The sequence below is a fragment of the Cyrtonyx montezumae genome, unplaced genomic scaffold (assembly GCF_038088225.1).
Source record: "Cyrtonyx montezumae isolate F1298 unplaced genomic scaffold, pur_monq_1.0 scaffold_8, whole genome shotgun sequence".
NCBI classification, from domain to species: domain Eukaryota; kingdom Metazoa; phylum Chordata; class Aves; order Galliformes; family Odontophoridae; genus Cyrtonyx; species Cyrtonyx montezumae.
The window spans coordinates 115,150,679-115,172,842 of NW_027072089.1; positions in this window are offsets into that span (position 1 = coordinate 115,150,679).

Genomic DNA, 22,164 nt, shown 5'->3' on the forward strand with positions numbered 1-22,164 from the left:
GATTTTTTTGTCTATAAACTTTATTTGTGGCGTACTGAGGTACTAGTAATTCTTTCACACTGAGGATAAGACAAAAATGAGTATGTTTGTTCTAATGCATACACACAGACACACACACACAAATCAAGAGAGAGAAAAACACTAGCTTATGCAGTTTGGATGAACTTGTGCTTATCTAACCATAATGATTGAAAATATATTGGCAAAGATGTGATGTGTTATACAGTTTATTGGGTTTTGTTTTGGAAAATGAAAGCTGCTAAGATATTGTGGTTTGGAAGCTGTCTGCAGAGCATATACAGTGTCTCTTGCAGGCTTATACTTCTACTGAAGTTTTGTCTTGTTCACAGTGGATTACAGATATCTCAGTTAGACTTTCATGTACATTTTAAAACTCTGTAAAGGCTATTAGTAGATCTCAGCTGGTTTAATTTGAGTCACTCTTACAAAGTTTGGGGAGTTACGCATTATACATTCATGAAAATAATGGATTACAGTACTATAGGATTTGCTGCTTTTTATTATTGTAGTTTTTGATTCCTTACTGAATAAATATATCTTTATTCCTCTTAGCCTTCTTGTAATGTTTCCTTCCTATAAGAAGAAAACTTCTTCCTGAGATTTATTGAAAAAGTGAGTAAGAGCTAGAGCCAGGATGGAGCTGTAGCCTACTTCTTGGGGGTTAGGAAAGCTGTTGGGTAGCTTTACAAGAATGGGTGCAGGAACCATCAGAGTTGTATCAGAGTGCTTTGCCTGGAGACAAAACATGCAAGAAATGTTTTAATTACCCCTCTTGTCCTTAAAACACTATTTATGTACACTCAACATGAGGGGTGGTGATGGATTCCTTGCCTGTTTCGCTCAAAATAAATCCAGTTGTGGTGAAATTCCAAAGATCACTGAGGGGAGATAGTTTTTTAATCCAAAGGATTCTATGGAGGTGTGAATGTTGACAGTCATCCATAGGCCTGACCTGCTCTTCTACTTGCATTGCCCTAGTGGAGGACCTTGATTCAATTCAGGATACAAAATTTAATCTGAAAAATACTTCGAAGATCTTTGTGTTTTCTTTCCTTTATGAATAAAACAATGAGGTGTCATTTAAGCCCATCTCAGTGTCTTTTCCATTCTTTTTTTTCCTCCCAAACATTTATCACCACTGGTGGAACAGTATCTTGTGCAAGAAATAACTGGTAGTTTTTAAAAGACATAAAAAAGTTCTTTGTTCACTTTTATCTCAGGACAGAAAGACTGGTGAAAGGACAAGGAAATAAATGACTAACTTATTAAAGGGCTTGTCAAAGAGAACAGGCTTCCATCCCACACACTCTGATGTGTGAATCGAAAGGAAGTTGGGAAGTATCTTTTCAGTGGAAAAATACTGTCTCAGTGAGGGTCATCAGCAGGAGCAGCAGCCAGCAGTGCCTAAGTGCCAATCTCCTCCTGCTGCATCCTGAGAGGAGCCGGTGTCTGGTTGTCCTCTATGGGGCCATGGAGAAAGCGTGGTCTGAGTGTCACAGAGCAAGAAGTTCAGAGATGTCATTGTTTTTAGTGCAAATGTAGGGTTTAAAGACTGAGACACATGGAGGTTGCAGAGTGGCTAAGGAATGTATTTAATCAGATAGTCAAGCAGCTACCATAGTGACTGTGCGCATTGGTTGTGATAACACTATTTCTTTGTTATTGCTTTCTGTTACTGTAGAAATGGATTGACATCTTAGAAAGATATGTGGATGTAATAAATCTTAGGGTATTGTCATCTACAGTATGCCACCAAGGGGAGTAACATCAATAAAGAAGAGATAAAAAAGGAAAGGAGTATAAGAAGGTGAAGTTATCAATCAACATGATGTAAAGGGCCAATAGGGTTTATTTGGTGCTTTTTCTGAAAAAAAAAAAAAAAATAGCAATAGGAATTTCCTTTGCTTCCAGGATCTGCCTCTGCCATCACAAGTGCACTCTGACACTTACTGAGGGTTTCCTTTTCTGACCTTGCTATGGCCACCACCACCCCAGGATCTGTATCATGTTCCCAGCATGACCGCTCACGGCATGCTTTGAAAATGCCTTCCAGGTCCTGTTCCACAGGGGGTGCAGGCCTCAGTAGTCCTCAGGACCGTGTGTGACTGAGAGCTGAGCCCAGCACCCAGTGGCTCGACCCTGTCAGAAATGGGCCCATCATGGGAATGTGCTGAGATGTGATGCTCAGCAGTAGGGAAACACTGCAGAATGGGGAAAATCTCTCCATTGCCTAGGTGTCTGCAGGATTATGTGACAGTTGTGTAATGATATTAGTGCCTTAATTTTGCATTTACCACCCACATTCTTCTTGGGACTCCTAGATTGCATGTAGGGCTTGGTTGCTGCAACTTTCTTGAAGTATGCTAAATAGTGAACAGAACCACCCTGTCCTCTCTAACTCCATCCCTTTATTTCCTAGCTTCCTCTTCTCACTTGTTCCCTCTCCTGCAGGCCACTGTCCTCCATGGGAAGACCTCGTATAGAATCATAAAATGGCTTAGGTTGGAAGGGACTTTAAAGATCATGCTTTTCCAGTCCTGTTCCATGAGCAGTTTGTCACTCAGTAAATCAGGCTGTCCAGGGCCCCATTCAATCTGCTCTTGAATACCTTCAGGGATGGGACACCCACAGCTACTTTGGGCAGCCTGAGTCAGGGCCTCCCAACCCTCTGAGCAAAGAATTTTCTTCTAACATACAAAATGAATTTCCCTTCTTGTAGTCCTGTCCTTCCCTCCCAGCCTTAGGTCGTGCACTATACCTGTGGCTGATCTGGCTCTAATTATTATCCAGATATTTCTGCTTATTCTCCAAAGCTTCAGTCAGGATCCTTCCATCATCTCCCAGGCATGACATGACTCCTCTGCTCTTCCCTGAAGTTTTGGTTCCCAGAGGAAAAGACTGCTTTAATGTGTGAATTAGGGTAGGTTTTTTGATAGGGTGTTATCCCCCTAAAAGTCTTTCTTCTTGAAGGGATCCCAGGTAACATATTATGGTGTATTGTGTAACCTCATGCAATTATGTGTTTATGCTATAAACAGTGTAGAACTTAGCCATTTCCCAGATTACATATTTTCCCCAAATGTTTTCTCATGAAAGAATTCGCATTTCACTTCCTCTGTTGTTGTAAAGTATCAAAGCATTCATACTTGGCATATGGATTTGTTTTATTTTCATTTTTATTTATTCTTGTATTGCCTGAATATAGAAGCCACCATAACTAAGCTGTGCTGCAATTCAAATACATGTTTAACTACATAGCATAGCAATGACAAGCAATTTTAAACAACAAGTAAATGAACTCTACACTAAACCACAGCATATTTCTAAATGAAACCATTACTGCCCAACAGAATCATTATATTTCCTGCTTGGTGGGATAAGATGAAAATTGCCTCTATAAACATTTTTCTGCAAAATGACAATGGATATTATATGCATATAATATATATTCATAGGTATATATGCACATGTATGGGCCAATGTCACTTGAACTTTGCTCTTTAATATCTTTGATTACACATCTATTACCTTTTGTTTATTTCAATACAAGTGAAAGATGAATCATACCATACCACTAACAGGCAATAATTCCACCATGCTCTCAAATATAACCTCTGTACTGAGTACATTTCCTATAACTTCTATTTCTTCTCGTATTAGGAGCTGAATTTTTTGTTTATCTCTACTGCGAATTTTCCTTCCTGGGAAAAAAAAAAGTTTCTTTTTTCTTTGCAGGAGAGAGTATCAAATTAATGTAAACAGCTGTAGAAAGTTTCACAGGTAGAAATAAATACATGTTCTATAATTTTATAGTATAGGTTTATTATGAACAGATCATTTTCTCCAAAATTGAAATTTCTGAGTTGCTTGGAAGCAAACTGTACATGGCACAAAGGACAAACAAGAATAGAGTACGTAATTCTAACACATCATTCCACCTGAGATTCAAACAAAGGGCAATCCTCTTTCTGTGAAAATGTGATTTTCCTGTGTTAGAAAGATAATACTTTTCTAGCTAAAACAGCATTAGAGGTGGGATTTATTATTGCAGGCAGATACAGTCAGTTATTACCCCTTTGAAGCAAAGTCAGCGTAGGTTAGTAGAATTCCTGCCAGTCACAAAAGCAAAAAACAGTTCCAACTGAAGAAGAAAATGTTGGCAAAAACATGGAAGAGTCATCGTTAATCTCATAGAAAACAATGAGATCTTCAATTAAAAAAAAACAAAACAAAAAACAAAACAGGGAGTTTCTGAAGTGTAGTAATTTTATATCCTCCATTTAAAATGAAATCATGATCAAACAACTTGCTGTGCAGATGCATTCTCAATGCATTAATTGTGGTGGGATGAACAAGTTCTAACAATGCGGAGGTTAAAAACGATCATATTTCAATCCAGACTGGAGGGTTTCAATAGATAAGTTGCAAGACAACCTTTTCTGTCTGTCTATAGTTGGCACAAAGAAACCTGGGTCAGTAGTAACTATAAGTTTTTATTGTTCTCGATAAAGATCTGAAGTCTGTTTTCTAAGTGCAGCAAAGCAGTAGTTTCAGTTCCACAAACTCATAAATCTCTCGCTGTCACCAGGGGCTCTGTGTACCAGGAGTCTGGCACTTAGGACTGCATTCTTACTTTGCACCCCTAGAAATATTCCCCTGCAGGGCAGGTTTAGGGAAACTTGTGGGAGTCCTTGAAGGACAGAAGTCATCAAAGTCAACCAGGCTAAAGTAACTTGTAAAATACACAAATACTTTCAAATCTCTCTCTCTCTCTCTTTTTTTTTTTTTAATTTAACCTTTGCTGAAGACCTGCTACAGACCTGCTGAGAGTATGTAGACTGCAGGAGTCAGTCACATGCCGCATGATCTTTCATGAAACTGAAGAGTGCAGGAAGACTTCACTTTGCCTTCATCTGTTGGTTGTTCTTTCATAACTGGGTTATATTAATACTCCGTGAGAAACTTACAGTGCTTGTCTCTGAGTTTGAACCAGTCAAGAGGAAGTCAGCATTAAATATGAGAGAAAAATTTGCCTTTTTTCCTTATTAGTATAGTTGATTTTGCAATGAGTCACTATAAACCCCAGAGCAGTAAGACTTAAGGGAAATGATAAGTAGGTCTCAGCTCTGCAGGTAGGAGAAAAGGGTGGGAGGGCACCACAGATTTATCTGTATGAATGAGAATATTTTCTTTTATAGCATGTTGTACAGTGCTTGAGGCAGTCCTGTTGAGGAGCTTATGTTCTGGTTGGGAAAATGACATCTTATACTGAACCTAAGTAGCTTTACGAAAAAGATGGGAAAGGGTGGAATGGGTGGTAGCAAGGCAGGAGCACTGCGCAGCCCTGAGCAAACAGGATTCTTGCCTGAATAAAATGTAGCCTTCAACACAACTGACTGACTGTCCAAAACCATTTTATAGCCTTAGCATGAGTCACTCAGCCCTTACTAGACGTTGTTCCTCCTTCAGAAAGCTCTGAGAGTTTTCCGTGGAACTGCTCAGGTAATAGCTGAGTTCGTGAGCTAAAATTTATGAAACTGAACCATATAGTCAATGTTACATATATATACCAGTTCTACCCCTCAGTAGGTCATTTTGGGTTGAGAAGGAGTTAATTTCTTATTAACCTGGAACATTACAATTACATTACATTGCTGGACAGCAGGATGGACGGTGTGCCTCATACTTCTTATTCATTCTCCTCTAGCTCCAGAACCCGTAAATATATTCTCAACTGAAGAGAGTCCACATTCCCAGAGATCTCAGCCTGTGCTCAAAGAATCACTGTACAGCAAATTGGTGATATCCCTCCCTGATTACAGCCTGAGTAGGAATTTCCCATGGGATGGGAAAACCAAAATGTTCTAGACTGTCAAGGCAATGCATTTTTGAAAAGATGGGAAAAGAATAATAATTTCAGATGCAAGAAATCTTGTTTTTTAAGAATGCAAGCAAAGCCCAGGAAGTTTTGTAAAACAAAGAGTTTGAAGAAATTAAGCCAAATAAATGTGCATAAACATTTTTGACAGTTGCTGTATGTGCTACCAAGAAAGATGAGAAAATCAGAGTCACTTTGCACCAAATGACAATGTTACTTCTTGGTTTGCATCTGCTGTTATATGAAGACTTTTCACTTTGAAGATGAATCAGAAAATGCTTTCCCATTATGCCTGCAAAGAAATTTAAACTTGGGCAAGAATTAATTTGACTGTAAGAAAGACAGCTTGAAGGCAATCAGGTAAATGAAAAGGACACCCATTAGAAGCATTCATTCTGCAAATGAACCCCATTTTGAACTTTAATGGATTCTGTTTTGGCTGTAGTGTTGTGTGCAAGCTTGATTTGTAATGTTTTATGTACATGTAATGGTAGGTTAAAGTTACATGTTTATTAAAAGAAAAGCTAAAGGGCTTAGCCAATATATGATCATCCTAGATAAAAGCTGATTCATTTTGGCCCAAAGGCAGAATCACTGAAATAAATCCTACTAAGCGCTAAAATCAGGGAGAATCAAAGCTACAAGTCTGGCATGCAAGAGCTTTAATCTAGAAGCACTATATACATTGTATTATAGTTTGGATTTTAATGTACTTATTGCTTGAGGATAAACCATCTGCTTTATATTATGCCTGCAGTGCAGAGTACATTGATTTCATCACATCACTGTACAGAATAACAATAAATGGACTGTGAACCTTCTTCAAATAACATATTCAAGAATTTAACAACCAGCATAATATTTCAAGGTATAAAACCACAAAAAGAATGCAATAGGATAATTCTAAAAATGTATTTTATGTTTCAGAACTGCCTCAGTCATCTTCCATTTATTTTATTCTGAAATATGTCAGCTGGCTGACTACAGGAGTCACTGAAGAGACTCATTCATAGCCTTCACTTTGTTCCTATTTTGGTGATATTTTATTATAGTGGGAAGAGCTATTGATCTATAATGTGGAAGTTGCAGAATAAGTCCTGCAGTGCTTTTGTTTGACTCCACTTGGTATGTTTGGTTGGTTTGGTTGTTTGATTTACAAGAAAGTTATTACTCACAACACAAAGGAAAAATGTAGCAAAACTTCAATTTTTTTTTAGAATAAAGGCAGAAAATATTTTCTGTTTTTGCAGACAGCTGTGTTTAGAAAAAGCAGATGGCATTTTCTGGAATATGACTTCTGGAGCAAAATGAAAAACAAAAGCACAGTACTTGCAAATATTGTTCAAGAAAACTGATATTTTGACACAGAAACAAACGCAGTTACCTGGAACCTTCAGAAAAGGCAGAACTAATGATGATGGGAATGATGTTACACAACTCATATATTGCTGAGTTGTATCATTGGAAGCTTACAGGAACATTCATGGTTATTACTGTCGCCAATCAGTACAAAGAAGGTTCAAAGGACGAGGTAGAAAAAAGAAAATACAGTCAACACAATTTTCCACTGATTAGATGATGAATTCATGGATGCTCCATGTGTTGCAAGGCAATGATATTACAGGAGGCAACTCATCCTCAAAAATCTGTCAGATCATAGGTTGAAACTTCTGTAGCAATCAAAACAGTAGAGTGTCAGGTGCAGGTAATGCAAGAGTAGCATGGCACGAGGGGAAATCTCTCAACTCTTCATTCTGTCTCTGTACAATGTGAATACTGCTACTCTGGAGGATAAATAATCACCGAACAACCATATTTATGCTAGAAATTACAAAATTCTACCTATCTAGATACAATGAATGTCTCATCATGAGTGGATGATTTGATCAGATTGCTTTGGTGGCTCAGAAAGCCTCCTTAGATGGAACTGGAGAGCTGTTCTGTTCAGGCCAGAGTGAACTCCTATATCTCAGTCACTCTCCACACTTCACTAACTACAGATTGAGATCTTTGCTGACAACAGCAATTGCAGTAATGACACCAATCTCACATGTAGATTTCTAAAGTTAGGTGCTTTCTCTGGTGCAGAGTCCTGACCTTCTCACTCTGCTGCTATTTCTGTTGTACTTTTTGCATAATATGAGTTAAGACAGCACTAAGCTATGACCACGCAGACTAGCTGGCATGGCTTATTCTGATTCATGCATGAATCTGTAAATCAAAAGGAGTTTCAAATGCTTGGTAAAGTAGTCTCAGATGCTGAGTTCTGCATTCAGGGAATATGGAAACATGTTTTTTGACTCAATCTTAATTAAAATGAAATGCCTCATATTTGCATGGAGAGCTAGAGAGTAGTTATATTTTATCACTGGAATAATCTCAAGTGCTTTAGGTCAACCCCATTATACAGGTCAGTGTTTCACAGGAGTGCAACCAGGACTGAAAGATTTAGTCATAATTATGGAGGGTGAGAAGGTGAAATACTTACTTTGGAATGAAATCTGCTGGTGTAAAGGCAATAAAAGTAATACAAAAGACCTTTTCCATGAGAGCCCCTGCTCAGATTAGAAACGTTCATGTCTCGAGTTGCTCAGTACCTGCACCATTTCAGGTTGCGAACACCGGCACTTTCTCCTGTCTGATTTTGTAAGGTTGCATTAGCAATGTCTTGCTATGCCGTCTTAAAAAATAGGCGGTTTAGAAATAAACTGATTTTGTTTTGACTCTGCTAATGACATGCTATAACTGATCTATGCTGACTTCTCTGCAAGAGAAAACAGAGGAATGGGCTGGAATGAGATGATACCTGCACAAACACAGATGGAGATTTTCACCTTATTTCTTCTGGTCCTCTCTCAGCAAAACTGGTCACCAAGGACCTGAGCTCAGCTTCTCCAGTCCTGCTGTACATGTGTTCAGAACCATCATCTCGGGTGTTCAGCAACTCAACTTCTACCTCCATTCTGGAAGTTGTGCTGCTACCCCATGTGCCCTGACCTCAGCTGTGCTGGCCCATAACAGTCACTGCCACTCAGCAGATTCCCTGCCTGAGTCCGTCTCTGTCAGGAAAGGACTGGAGTACTTTTGGGAATATATCAAAATGAGCTGCGTTACTCTGAATCTATTCTGGCAAATTTGTGAAGATAGAGCAGAGACTGGAAATTCTTTGTAAAAAAAAAAGGAAATATAAAAAATAGGATCTCAAACTAGTAAATCTTTCCACTTCTAGCTTGAAACTGAAAATAAGGATGATACAGTGGATGTTATGCCCCATTTCTTTATTTTTCCATTTTCTACACAAAGTGCTCTTTTTCCACTGTAGTAGGCAGAGGAAGAGGCCACAAATTTTTACTTCCCTTTCTGGTATTTCAAAAAAGTCTGTGGAACTGAATTAAACTTTGATAACACTTCCCCTGATGTGACACTGTACATGCATTTTCTTTTTATTTACTCTAGATACACCAGTGCTCCCTAGCTGATAGTAGAATCCAGATAAATGTGATAAAACATGATAAACATGGATTTAAATAGAAGAGGATGCTTTTGAAATTGTAATTCAAGGATGGGGAAAGACTACTACAGTGAGTCAAAGGGATGAAAGCAGAATATTATGTTATCATTACACTAACCACAGAGAAGGAGTCAGAAGGCCTGACACTATTATCTAGCATCTGTCAGTACCCAGATGTTGGAATAGATCAGCGATGTTGACAGTCAGGCACATGTGATAGTGGCTGCTTGACTTCAAAGGAAGTCATTCTTATGTGTAGGACTGCAAGGAAAATACGTCGTACAAAAACCTAAGCAAGTGATCTTTCTGGAATAGATCATGTTGGTATTTTGGGTAAATCAGAATATAATAATAAAAAAAAGAAGTCGTAAAACCTTAATGAATGCCTCAGCATTTGGCTCAAAGCCAAAGAAAAATGCTGTAGCACTGCTTTTTTTGGGAAAGTGAAGTTATTATTGATGGGTGTGGGATAATTATTATGCACTTCTTTGAAGCAGAAGTATTTTCAAAGGTAATTTAAAGCTTCAGGTAAATTGCATGTATTTTAAAAATAAAATACCTCTTGTATTGACAGTACACACATTTGGCCAATAAGCATTCTGGGAAAGGAGAAGGCTTACTGAGTGAAGTGACAAGAGAGTACAAATCAGGACTCTGCAATACACTACACACTTCTTTCGTGATTCTTACTGCACCTATTCCAGCAAGCACTTGCAGCCCTGAAGGACACAATGATATCCTGGACTGCAGCAAGAGGGGTGGCCAGCAGAGTGAGGGAGGGACTGTCCTCTCAGCTGTGCCTTTGCAAAGCCCTACCTGGAGTACTGTGATTGGAGTTCCCAGCACAAGAAGGATGTGGAGCTTTCAGAGTGGGTCCAAAGGAGGGCCACAAGGATCATCAGAAGGCTGGAGCACTGCTCCTCTGAAGAAAGGCTGATGGAGCTGTGCTTGTTAAGCCTGCAGAGGAGAGAACTCTGGGGAGTGTTGCATTTCAGTACACTTCCTGGAACTTCTCTGAACATATTTTTATTTTGAGTAAAATCCTCTCTTGGATAGATAGCCTGCATGACTTAATCACTTACAACAACTTCTGTGTCCCAGGTGATCCTTTCCATACAGCCCTCTGAGACTGAGTCACTGATCAGCCAATATGTAAAAAGGTGCAGAACAGTTCACAGAAATTTTGGCCTGGTCAGAAAGTTTGCCTTTGGCCCATTACCTCAGCTGCAAACAGAAACTTCTCAGAATGATGAATAGTAGATAAGAGAGGAGCAGTTATGGCAGGAGTTCCACTAGAGGAGTAGATGCGTCATCTGTGAAATACAACTAGTACAGTTCCAGTGAGCTGATGCTACACAGATACACGCAGAGCATCAGGGATCACAGTCAGGTTTAAAACAGTTCACTTCAGGAATATGTCTTCAGAAATCGTCTAATTCCCTCACCAGATCAGAGAACTAAAGGAAGAAGAATTAACACAGAAAACTGTGTTGGGTGCCAGCAGTACCAGCAGAGCTGAGGCACCACATTTTCTCTCATCTAGGTGCCATGTGTGCCCAAGGCAGCCTGGAACAATTGGTGCAGCATCCAGCAGGGCTGGAAAATAGCCTGCCCAGTGCCATAGGAACTGCTTTCTGCCCTGCATTCTCTTCCCCCATTGCAGAGAGGAGAACAAACTCCCAAGAGAGGGTTTTTGGTGACAGGACACTTACAAGCAGGATGCAACCCAGCTGACTGTGTTAGGTACTTAATCTATCATGTGGTAACATTTGTAGATACAAATAACTTAGGCACACTAATTTAGGCTTAAAAAATTTAATCAGTGCAAGTTCACTGTTAATCACATACGAGTAAAAAGGGATATTACTAAATTCAGTTTGCCCTCCTAAATTTCAGGTCTGTGAGATAGTAGGCTGGCCTATTTACATGCTAAACATGCAGATCATGACAGAATGTAAAAGAGATTTACTATTTTTTTTGCTCCTAAGTGTCTCTCAGCAATGTGAAGATACCACAGCGTGGCAGGGATTCATGTGCCTGGCTTAGACATAGACATCTGCCTGTTCTGGCCTACCAGCTGCTGCTCTAAAATGCCTTGAAATGCTTATGTAGATGCCTTGGATAACCCAAAGCAGCTAAAATGGTACTAGATGTCTGTGATTAGGTACCTGAATATCTCCCAGAGTGTCATTCATTGAAGTGGGCAGGGATATTAAATTTTCGAGTCCAGAATTTCAAGACTTATTTGTGTAACCAATAGCTATATATATCCTGAGTAATGAAATGGCTGATCTCCATCTCATGCTTTAGTCACGTTCTTAATATTCCCTAACACGGAGAAGAAAGCTACATCTAGCATTACATGCAGTAACAGATCCTTTCCCTTTGCAACAGTGAATTATTTCAAATAGTCACTCTCCATTCCTCAGAGTTAAGAGTAAAATGGATGATGACATTATCGCTGAGTGAGGAGGAAAAGATGCATACCAGCAAGGCTGTGCCAGTAGATTGCTAATACAGCAAAGGTTTCCATTTCTCAGTGAAGGGTAGGGATTAAGTTCTGTGAAACCATACAGATGTTGAGAAGATGCCGAGTGGCTGAGAAAAAAAAAAAAAAAAAGTAAAAGAAAACCCACAAAAGCCTATTTCTCCATCTGTGGAAAATATAAGCCTCCAAAGGTGTTTAGAAAATAATGTACGTAATACTTTCTTTTACATCAGCCACTCCAAGTAGTATATAGCCAGTTTTGAAGAATACCTAATGCAGTAGGAGGTCTGAAATGAGGAAAGAACTCTGCTTCGGTTCTAATGTAATATTTTCTATCATCTTTTCTTTGGTGCCATAAATGTTGTAGCATAAGTCAGAAAACTAGGGTTGAAAATAGACCTTTTCCAACCTTATTCCATATTCGTGCTTAAAACAGGCATAAGAGCTTTTCTCCATTTTATGTGAATGATTGTCATCTCCAGATTCAAAGCAGTAACCATTACTGCCGGAAAAGGAGCAAAATAGGAGACTCAAAAATGAATCAGAACTAGGAACTGCCAGGACTCTTTCAGGTGCTTGTGGAGAGCGGAGTTATTTTTACAAATATGGTCTGCATTTTTCCACATGGATAGTCACGAGTGAACTCTTTCCTGAGGCATACTGTTCCTAAGTAAGGTAGGCCGCTTCTAAACCCACCTGTCACCTTTAGACAAGTTAATTTTCTTACTTTGCTGGCTGAACTAAATCCACCGTGACTGGGCCTCCAGGTGAGGAGGAGCAGTCGGGGTGAGGACAGTGTCAGGAACACAGAGTAAGACAGAGAACCAGTGAGTGAATATATACTGTGGTTTGGTTTTTTTTTTTTTTTCTTTTTTTTTTCCCCATATACAAAAAAAGGATTCCACAAACAATGCCAGAAAGATTTTAATGCAGCAAATACAGACTTTACATGGAATTCCTGTAAAGAATCTTGGACAAATTTATGCTGCAGTTTGTCAAGTTCTATGAGATAAAACAATGTCAAGAGAAAGGAAGATGTATGCTCAACTGCTCTGAGAGCATGCTGGTGATAGCTGTGAATACCCTCTGCAGGCCCAGATATGACACATGCAGGCTGTCAGCTGGGGAGTAAACACCTCTCCCTTCCAGTATCTCTGGATTCATTTTGAAACAATTTGGTGAGTTGCTTCCAAAGGTTTTGTATGACCTTCAGAAATACTTGAAACCTAGAAAAAGCAATTTGGAAACATATACACGGGCAAACATCCTCTCCTGGGTTGTACACACACTCTTTTCCTATAGAATGAAAGGCCTCAGCCATGGACTAAGCAGAGTCATGAATTAAAGATGGGAGAAATCCATTAAGCCACATAGGCTGTTCCCAGAGTACAAGCCATCTGCTGAGCTCTCAGTGCCCAACACATTCGCACCTCCCACTGACACCCAAGGGGCCATCACTGGATCTCTTAACATTCCCCAAACATCACTTAATATTTTGGTCTACCTTTCCTTCACAGTTTTATCTAAAAACTCCCTGCTGCATCCTCTTCTATCAGAACAGTTCTCCCTCTTTATCATCTGAGAAATGCAGGCTGTCACCTCTTTTAGCTATCACTGAGCTAAGTTTCTCTGAGTACGCTTTTACTGCACAGTACGAGGAAAACAAAGGATTCCCAGTGATGGAGAGCAAGACACTGGAGAGAACATTTGACATAAGTTAGCAGTGTAACATTGAGCAAAACCAAACCAATGCAAATCTGGCATGCATAAGAAATTTCCTTATATAAAGAAGCAGCAAGAGTTTTTCCCATGTATGTATGCCTCTAATATGGTGAACAAATGATTCAAGTAATGGTTCCTCATCCAGCTCTGAGGTAATGGACTATATTAAGTTTTGGGTTGGGGGGGGAGGGGGTGGGGGGAATCACTGAATAAAATGCTTCAGAAGCACAATGATTAAAAAAAAAAAGAAAAGTACTGAGGACTTTTCTTGAGGAAGATGATTTCTTTTGATGAAAAAATAGCAGCTGTTCACCTGCCCTTTCAGCTGGATTGGTCATTAACTTGCCTTCTCATACTGGCTGTTTTTGCATGTTCTATGGAAATACCAGTCACTGAATAGATTCTGATCAACTACAAAATGAGAGAGTAATAGTCAACAAATATTTTGTTGTGTGCCCATCTGGGAGGTGGTACTGAGAGACAATAACTTAAGGGGACAGATTAAGAAGAAGTGAAGAGCAAGAAAAGAAACAACGAATGGATGGAAAACTTCTTTTCGTGGAGAACTTATACCAGCTGATCTCACTCATCAGTGGGGAGGGTTTATCAGAGCTGCTATAATCAGACTGATGAAGATCTTAGACATCTTGTTCTGTCAGTGAGGGAGTGGAGAGAGATGATGTAAGAGGTCTTTGTATCATTCTGTGATTTGCCTCAAGTATTTATGTTTGCTGATACAGTTGATTAAAATTAATCAGATGATATACCTTTACACAAGGCTGTAACGTGAAATAAGAACTTTGAAGGTTCTGACTGATAAAGACAGCTTCAACAATCTTATCACAAGCTATAGAAAGGCACAGGTCCTAGCTTGTTTATGCAGTTCACCAGGAAACACTCCAGCAGAACGATGACAAGAGTACATGCTCAGGGTAATGAGCACAATGTAGTTGCAATTCACAGTGATTGACTATTTTTAGCTTCCAGTGTGCCTAAAAAGCAGGCTTTGAGACATTAAGAATCACTAAAATCAGAACAGGATGCAATTCATCCTGCAAGGCCAAAAATGCTGGCTTTAAGATCTCTTTAATGTGATCTTAATGGCACTGTACTGACATTCATCAGATATGAATGATTTTATTTAGGCAGACTAACTAACAAAAAAAAACCTTAAAAGCCACAGAGCCTGCACTGTGGTTACAAATGAGCACGATCCCAGGAACAGATAAGTGGTTGATTTGCTCCCAAATGTTCAGGATCTCAAAATACATTCACAGCGGGTGAGACTTTTTTAATCTCCAGCCAAGAGTTACCATTTTTCCTATTTCAGCTACTAGGTAAAATCTGCCTGGCCGTTTTACAGTGCTTCATAAATTAAAGAACACCAAAGGGACCTTTTCTCTTTATTATACCAATCTACACCAAAACTGCAGTCTGATTTTATATTGTAAATAAAATAACATATCCGGTTTCCAATTCCAGTAAACTGAGCAGCTAGCTGTTAATAGGGCTCTGAAAAAGGACTTCATGCATGATTTCAGAAGCCGAGTGTTGGTAATTGTATCTGAAATTATACTACTAAAAATATAGTATGGTGAAGGAAAGGTTAAATACTGTCTGTTGAGGGATAGAAGGGGACCCTTCGTTTGTTGCTTGGTATTTTTAGAGCAGCATTTCTCAAATTTTAGGTTACAGCTATGAAGTTATGAAAGGCTTCAAAGAGGTGATGGGTGGAAGCAGTTTGTAGAAGCTCAGCTCTTATAAGGGAACATGAGTGGGCTGCAGGACTTGTCTGGGTGTTTGCCTTACTCAGGGAATTGCTACCTACCTCTCACTGCTGGCAGTGTCTTTGTTCTTCCCAGGCAGAAGAATTAACTGAAGCTGCATGAAGACTGAAGTTGAGAAAGAGTGCTCTAGGGGAAGATCTGACTCAGAAGCAGCGTTCAGCTATCGAAGAGTCTGGCAGCAGGGTGAGGCCCCTGTTCCTACAGTGCAGAGGGCAGAGGGGAGGTGATGGAGCAGAAGAGGCGTCCTACGTGCCAGCTCTGCTGTAAGGCTGAGCCAAGGCCTGAAACAAGCAATCTGCTAAAGCAAATACAGAAACTCCCTGCATGCAGCAAAGCAGGAAAAGCTGTTGAAGCTAACATGCAAATCCATACATTAGATGCCTTTGTTTTTGTCATCTTCCTGGATGCCTGCTCTGACCTGCAGTAGCAAATGACCACTCAACAAAGCGCTAAAGTACGGCGGTTATTAAAGTGTGGCAAAACTAGAAATAGCAGGTAGCACAAACCCAACAGCTGTGCAAATTGGTCATGTCACCCAAAGGGCTTAACGAATGGAAGGCTGCAAAGCAGACAAGGGCTGACCCAACAGTTGCTTCACCAGAGGAGAACAGACTCTAAAATAGATTGGTATTTGCTTTAGGCATTTGGTGTTATAAATCATCCCGTTTTCCCAACTTGTTGGAATCTTCTCCCTCCCCTACTTAAATAAATAAATAAATAATAAAAAAAGTCTGTCAACTGATCTGTGTTTGCAAGGGGGGAAGTCAGCTCATTTTGAGCACCAACATGTATAGATCAGTTATCCCAATTTTCTGGCCAGGACTCAACTGATGTGCTTGTTGAGATTCTCCACACTGTGAGAACAGCTTGCAGTTAGCCCAGCCCTGGCAGGAAGGCTGTACCACAGTGACAAGGCTGCTGTGTAAATGGGAGTCACCACCTTCCCATGACTGTCTCAGACAAGCCCAACCGCCATGGAGAGGTACGTGTCGTGATAGGATCGTCCTGCTGTGCTCATTAAGGGGTTAAGAACTTCAACAGCACTTCTGGGCCCTGCCTGCCCTTGTGCTTCCACCTTGCGAGCAGCATGGTGGCAGGAAGTTAATTTCCTTGCTCCCTGAGAAACAAGGAACTGCCCTGCTGGTGAAGCAGCTCCTGTTGTGCAGGCCCCAGGGGGTAACCAAAGTGCTTGGCCATACAGGGCCTGCTTGCCAAGGCCACCTGAACAACTCTTACAGTGTTTCGCCCTTCCTGCAGAACCCACTCAGCTCTCTTAACTAAGAACCATCAGAGGATACAAACTGCACTTGCAGCACCTAAATGATGGTCTTAAATTGTTCTTATTCTGTTAAAATCTTTTAGAGCAAGTTCTAGGCAATGTTTACATGACTTCCAAGAGTATACAAACAGGCGTGACCATTACTACACAAATATCCCACTTCTAAAAATAAATAAAAGCACTGAAAAATGCTCCTGGGGCGCATCCACTCAGATCTGGGTCTTTTGCCACATGTTTCAATTTGGTCCACATTTTATTACTAGAGAGCAACTGACAAGCTGACTTCAAAGCACTTTGAACTTCCACAAGTTTTAAGTCGCAGCTGAATCAGAAAATCTGCATCTTTCCCGTCTTTACCAAAAAGAAAAAAAAAAAAACAAAACCAAAACAAACAAACAAACAAAAAACACTTTAAATGCTGTTTTTGGATATTTCCAAAACAGGGAGGGAATGGAAGCATCTTGATGAACGTGACTTCACTCAATTATATTTGAGTGGAAAAGTTTGACTTTAGAAGAACATTAATGAGGTTTATTCACATTCTTTTCACTGATTATTTCCATATTTCTCCTGCTTAACAATAATATTCTTGGCCTTAGGTTCCCGCCATTGTTATTTTACCTAGCAATATTAAAATTATAGCATAAAGTTAGCAACATTTTTCTCTGGCTCAAAAATTTTAGTTTATTTTCTTAAGAAGTACTGAGGGATTGAAAATAGACTTGAGCCATACAGCTACATACAAACAAGTTCATGTGCCAATTTTAAGTCCAGAGCTGAAGCTGGAGGCTGATACTTACAATTGAATGAGGTGGCACAGGCCCTTATTAGCTTTCAAAGGCTTGATTAGACGCCAGCCTTATTAAAACATTCTTTGGCACATGCTCATGTGCCTTCTATGATCACAGTGTGTCCTCTGTGTGTGTGCACGTTACACAGCAACAGACCTGCCACCCATCATGGATGCACCAATGCTGCAACACTTTGTCCAGTAGTTTTAGGGACTTCTGCAAGCAAAGGTCAATTCTGTTTTTAGTAATGATTAATGGAAAACCATGACTAGCTGTAATTGAAGATCTACGAGTCATACTTTTCTCTGAAGTTCCATTTCTAGTCAGGAACGGCAACATGCAGCTTTTGTAGAAAAAATTCTGATCATAATAATGTTATGTTATTAATGTTATAATATATGAACTTGGAAAATACGTGCTTTAAAATCATACACTCAAGCATGGAGAGTTAAAGTCACTAGCATCTTTCAGCTACAGAGATCTTTCATCTATTGTGATTTATAAGCATGAAAGTCAGGTTCTTCTTAATTTAAAATTATTGTTTTAATTTTAAATCTCCATTGAGAATTGATGACACTTCTCCCCTCAAGAAAATAAGAAAGATTTTGCTGGTGAAGAGTAAGTACGTACCCTAATTGCTGGTCCACAAATTGTCCTGGACATTCAGTGCATTCTGCTAAAGAACCCAACTGTCCTAAGTGGATACCCTAGCTATTAGACTAATGGATACATCTCTTGACCCCTCTTCTCTTAATTATTTGTGAACTATTTGTTTAAAGTGGAAGATTTTTTTAAACGAGCATTTGTTTCATTTCAGGATATTTTATGAACCATTTCAGAGATCATGACTTCATTCATATTGCCAAAACAGGTAGTGGAGGGAGCTGATTTCTGTGTTTCCTTGTCAATTAGTTCATTTTGACAGAAGACCTTCTTTATGGCTTCTTTTAAGTACATTAGTTCAGTAGGTTCTGAAACCACTTACTAGCGGGGCCCACAGAGATGCAGGAAACACCTGGTGTGCAACCTCTCAAAGGTTTGATAGCCAAGGAGTTCAGTGTTGCAAGGATCTGAACAGCTATAGAAGAATTGAGGTAGTTGGCAGCTGAGCAGAGACTTTGAAGATTTAAATTTTGTTATTACAAAAAATGTGGATCTTTCCACGATTCAGAAACCATAAATGGATATAAATATCCTCAGATATATTTCAAGTACATTACAGATGAAGTCATCCTCTTGCTTTCTGCTTTTCCCTTTTTTTCTTCTTCTCCTTTGTCTTTCCATAAACATAGGAAGAATTGATATATTAAATATTATTTTTATGCAGCACAAAACACTTCAATTGCTTCCAGCATCCACCAGTCTTTCTCATTCTTGTGAGAATATTTATCTCCTGATTTTGTTTCATGGGTCTTAGAGACAGTCACAAACACAAAGAATCTTTACAATGGTGTATAAAATCTGGTGTACTTAGTAATTTCTGAATATTGCTTGTACTTCTGTTTGCAGCTGAGCTGGATTCAAGAGAAGATAAGACTCTCTAGGCTTCTGTGTAAGTTATAACCACCACAGTGACTTTAGTGTTGAGGAACATGTCATGTCATGTCACTGAAAGTTGAATCTTTGAATATCTTGCACTTAAATGTTAATGCCTCACTATTTATCATAAAAATCAACCTTATGAGATAAGAGTATTTATAAAATGTAGGTTCACCACTACAGCAATGGAACCAGTACTTGCCTGAGAGGAAGAATAAGTTTTTCTGGAGACCTGGCTCAGATTCCATTGTAAGTAGACAAAGTGAATAGTGCTCTCTGGAGAAACAGAAATAGCAATAGAAATAGGGAAAAAGTGGACAGTGTCCCATGCAGGAAATTGTTAAATGTTCGGATAAAGTGGTTTATACAGTAGGTAGAATTTAATGATTAGAAGTCAACTCGTATCGTGGATGAGTAAAGCTGTTTTGATTTAGTGTCACTTAACTTAGCTCTAGCTAACGTGGAAGGACCTCCTAAGTAGTAAGAGAATCTGTCAATTTAATTAACCAGCAGAAGAAAAATATTAAAAAACTGGAATCAGGCTTTTATCATAGATGGTAATTTAATCTAATTTAATAAGCCAGCTGAGAGGCCTTCCACAGGTGATTAAAATACCTACAAATGAAGCAGTTTGCAGTTCAAACGCGTGGGTGGAAATTGCAGTTCCTCACTAGGAAAAAGTATCTCATCTTCCCAAGAGCTACTTGGGAAAGCCTTTCTACAGAGTCTCGAGTAAGGTAATGACTTCCACCTACAAACCACCTGAGCTTATGATGCAGTGAATTGTTGATGATTCTGAACCACTGTTACCTTTCATGTTGAATCAGAAATAGAAATGGAATTCCATAATGAAAAGAAAGTGGCTAAGTACAGAAGAAAATATCTTCCGTTCAAAGAGAACTTGATGGCAAGGTTTTACATCTCTATGAACAGGCTGACCATGTCGATTGAAGATCTCTCTTTAACAAGTGAGACAGACTATAAAAAGAATGGCTTGCGTGGTTCATATTATTGATTGATTATTTCCAGGTTTTACTTAAAATATTTGCAGCCTTGTTAAATAACTTCTGAATTTTAGCTTATCTATTTTGTGCTGTGCAAGAAGAGTACACAAGATGACTTATGTGCAGAGTTTATGAATAAGATGTGCGTCTTATACCTTATTAGATAATAGCATATTTGAGAACACACAATGTCTTGTCCATTAAATCACCAAACAAAAGAATTTCAAGTTCAGTAACTGCAGAGAGAATTACAGGGTAACATCTGCTTTAGAATTGCAATTGATTTTAAAAGATGATCACACAAAGTCAACATACCATACCTTAAAGAGTAATATCAGTAATTAGAAATCAAGTGAATTGTTTTCATAACATAAAATCAGTGCTTAGTAAATAAACAATGAATTACCAACTGAACTCAAAACAGAAAACGTTTCCCTTATTTTTTTTTGCAACACTGACGCAGAGATCTATCCCTGCCAGAACTGTAAATTTAATGTTCACTAAGCAACAAACATAGAAGCCTTTCAAGTGCTAATTGTGGCTTACTATTTACAATGTTTATTAATAAACTCATTTTCATGCAAGTATAAAAGGAAAATACTAATTCCATGGGCAAATACACACTTGATCATTACTCTAAATTATGTACATTGCATTTGCATCTAATATTCAGAAGTGCAAAGTCCACAGTGACATAAATAACAATAGTTTCATAAACTATTAGATGACAAGTTTCCAAAAATATTAGTAACTGCATCATAATGTATCTTTTCATATACTGCTGAAATCAAACATTTTGCAGTAAAAGAACATACATTTCTGCTACATTCAAGTGATTATTTTATTACCATATATTATGCCTTACAAACTTTATTGAAGATCAGCAACAGCGCTACAAAACCATACCTTAACACAAAAGATGTATTGCACGGTATGTGCAGGCATAGCAGATGAAAGATCAGATCTGGAAAGAAAAACGAGCTAGGAAAACTTGTACAAAAATGGATTGTAATACTGTCTAACATTGAGTTATATCTTACTTATAACAGACCTGAAGGACTAAGAGAGATCCAATTCAGAAACATCTGTGTACTGTAGGTACAGTTTGGTGCAGATCAAGAGTGCACTAATGCAGACAATGTTGTACACGTAAGATAATGCACAAAATAAGCAGATATTCATATTCAACAACTAATTTGTTTACAGTAAGTAGGACAGCACAATTGCTGTACTGCAGCCTTGGCACTTAGTGATAGGACATGTATTTGGTTAAACTAAAGTAATAAAGAGGATTGATACTGGTTTGTAAGATGTAAAACATGTATTATCCCTTTAAACCTTCTTGTTTTCCAGCATTTCTTCTAATTTTCAAGTTCAACTTAAAACATGATACACTAACTAGATATGGAAGACATTTTAGATATTGGTTTAAAGCAAGATCTTACATAAAAAATAACAGGGTGACCAAGAATTCAAATGACGTTAATCAAATTTGTTAGTGACATCTTTCTGCTGAAAGCAAAGTCTGAAACTTTTTTGTAGTTGCTGTTGTTGTTAGTTTCTTTGTTTTTTGTAAAAAAGCAACCTTGTAATACAACCCACAGTCTTTTTATAGGCTTTTCCTGAATAGTAATTGATTTCTTAATGTCCCTTTCATATACAGTAATTTTACTTAAAAGAACTGAAGTCAGTCATCGGAGAAACTCTAACCAAATCGTTTGGCCTAACATATAATATCTCAGAATGGAAGACCTTTCACTAAGAAAGCATGTTTTATCTCAGAAAGCATTCCAATTCAAAGCGATTGTCTTTGTATTAAACAATGTTATCAACCATCTGGAGGGAGACTATTTACTTTTGCCTGCTTTAAACTGGCTACATCACCACTTTATATTATATATACCAAATGCAATAAAATTATTCTTAAAATGTAATGATGTAACATTTAAAATTAACTGGTTTAAAATATTTTACAAAGACATTTTATTATATATGAACTATACAACACGCAAGAATATGAAATATTTTGAACATATACACATTTCTGTATTTTCATGTAGACTATTATTTTCCACCAAACATTGGTGTCTACAATTCTAAAAATCCTCTCAAGTAAAAAAAACCAAACAAAACAACAACAAAAA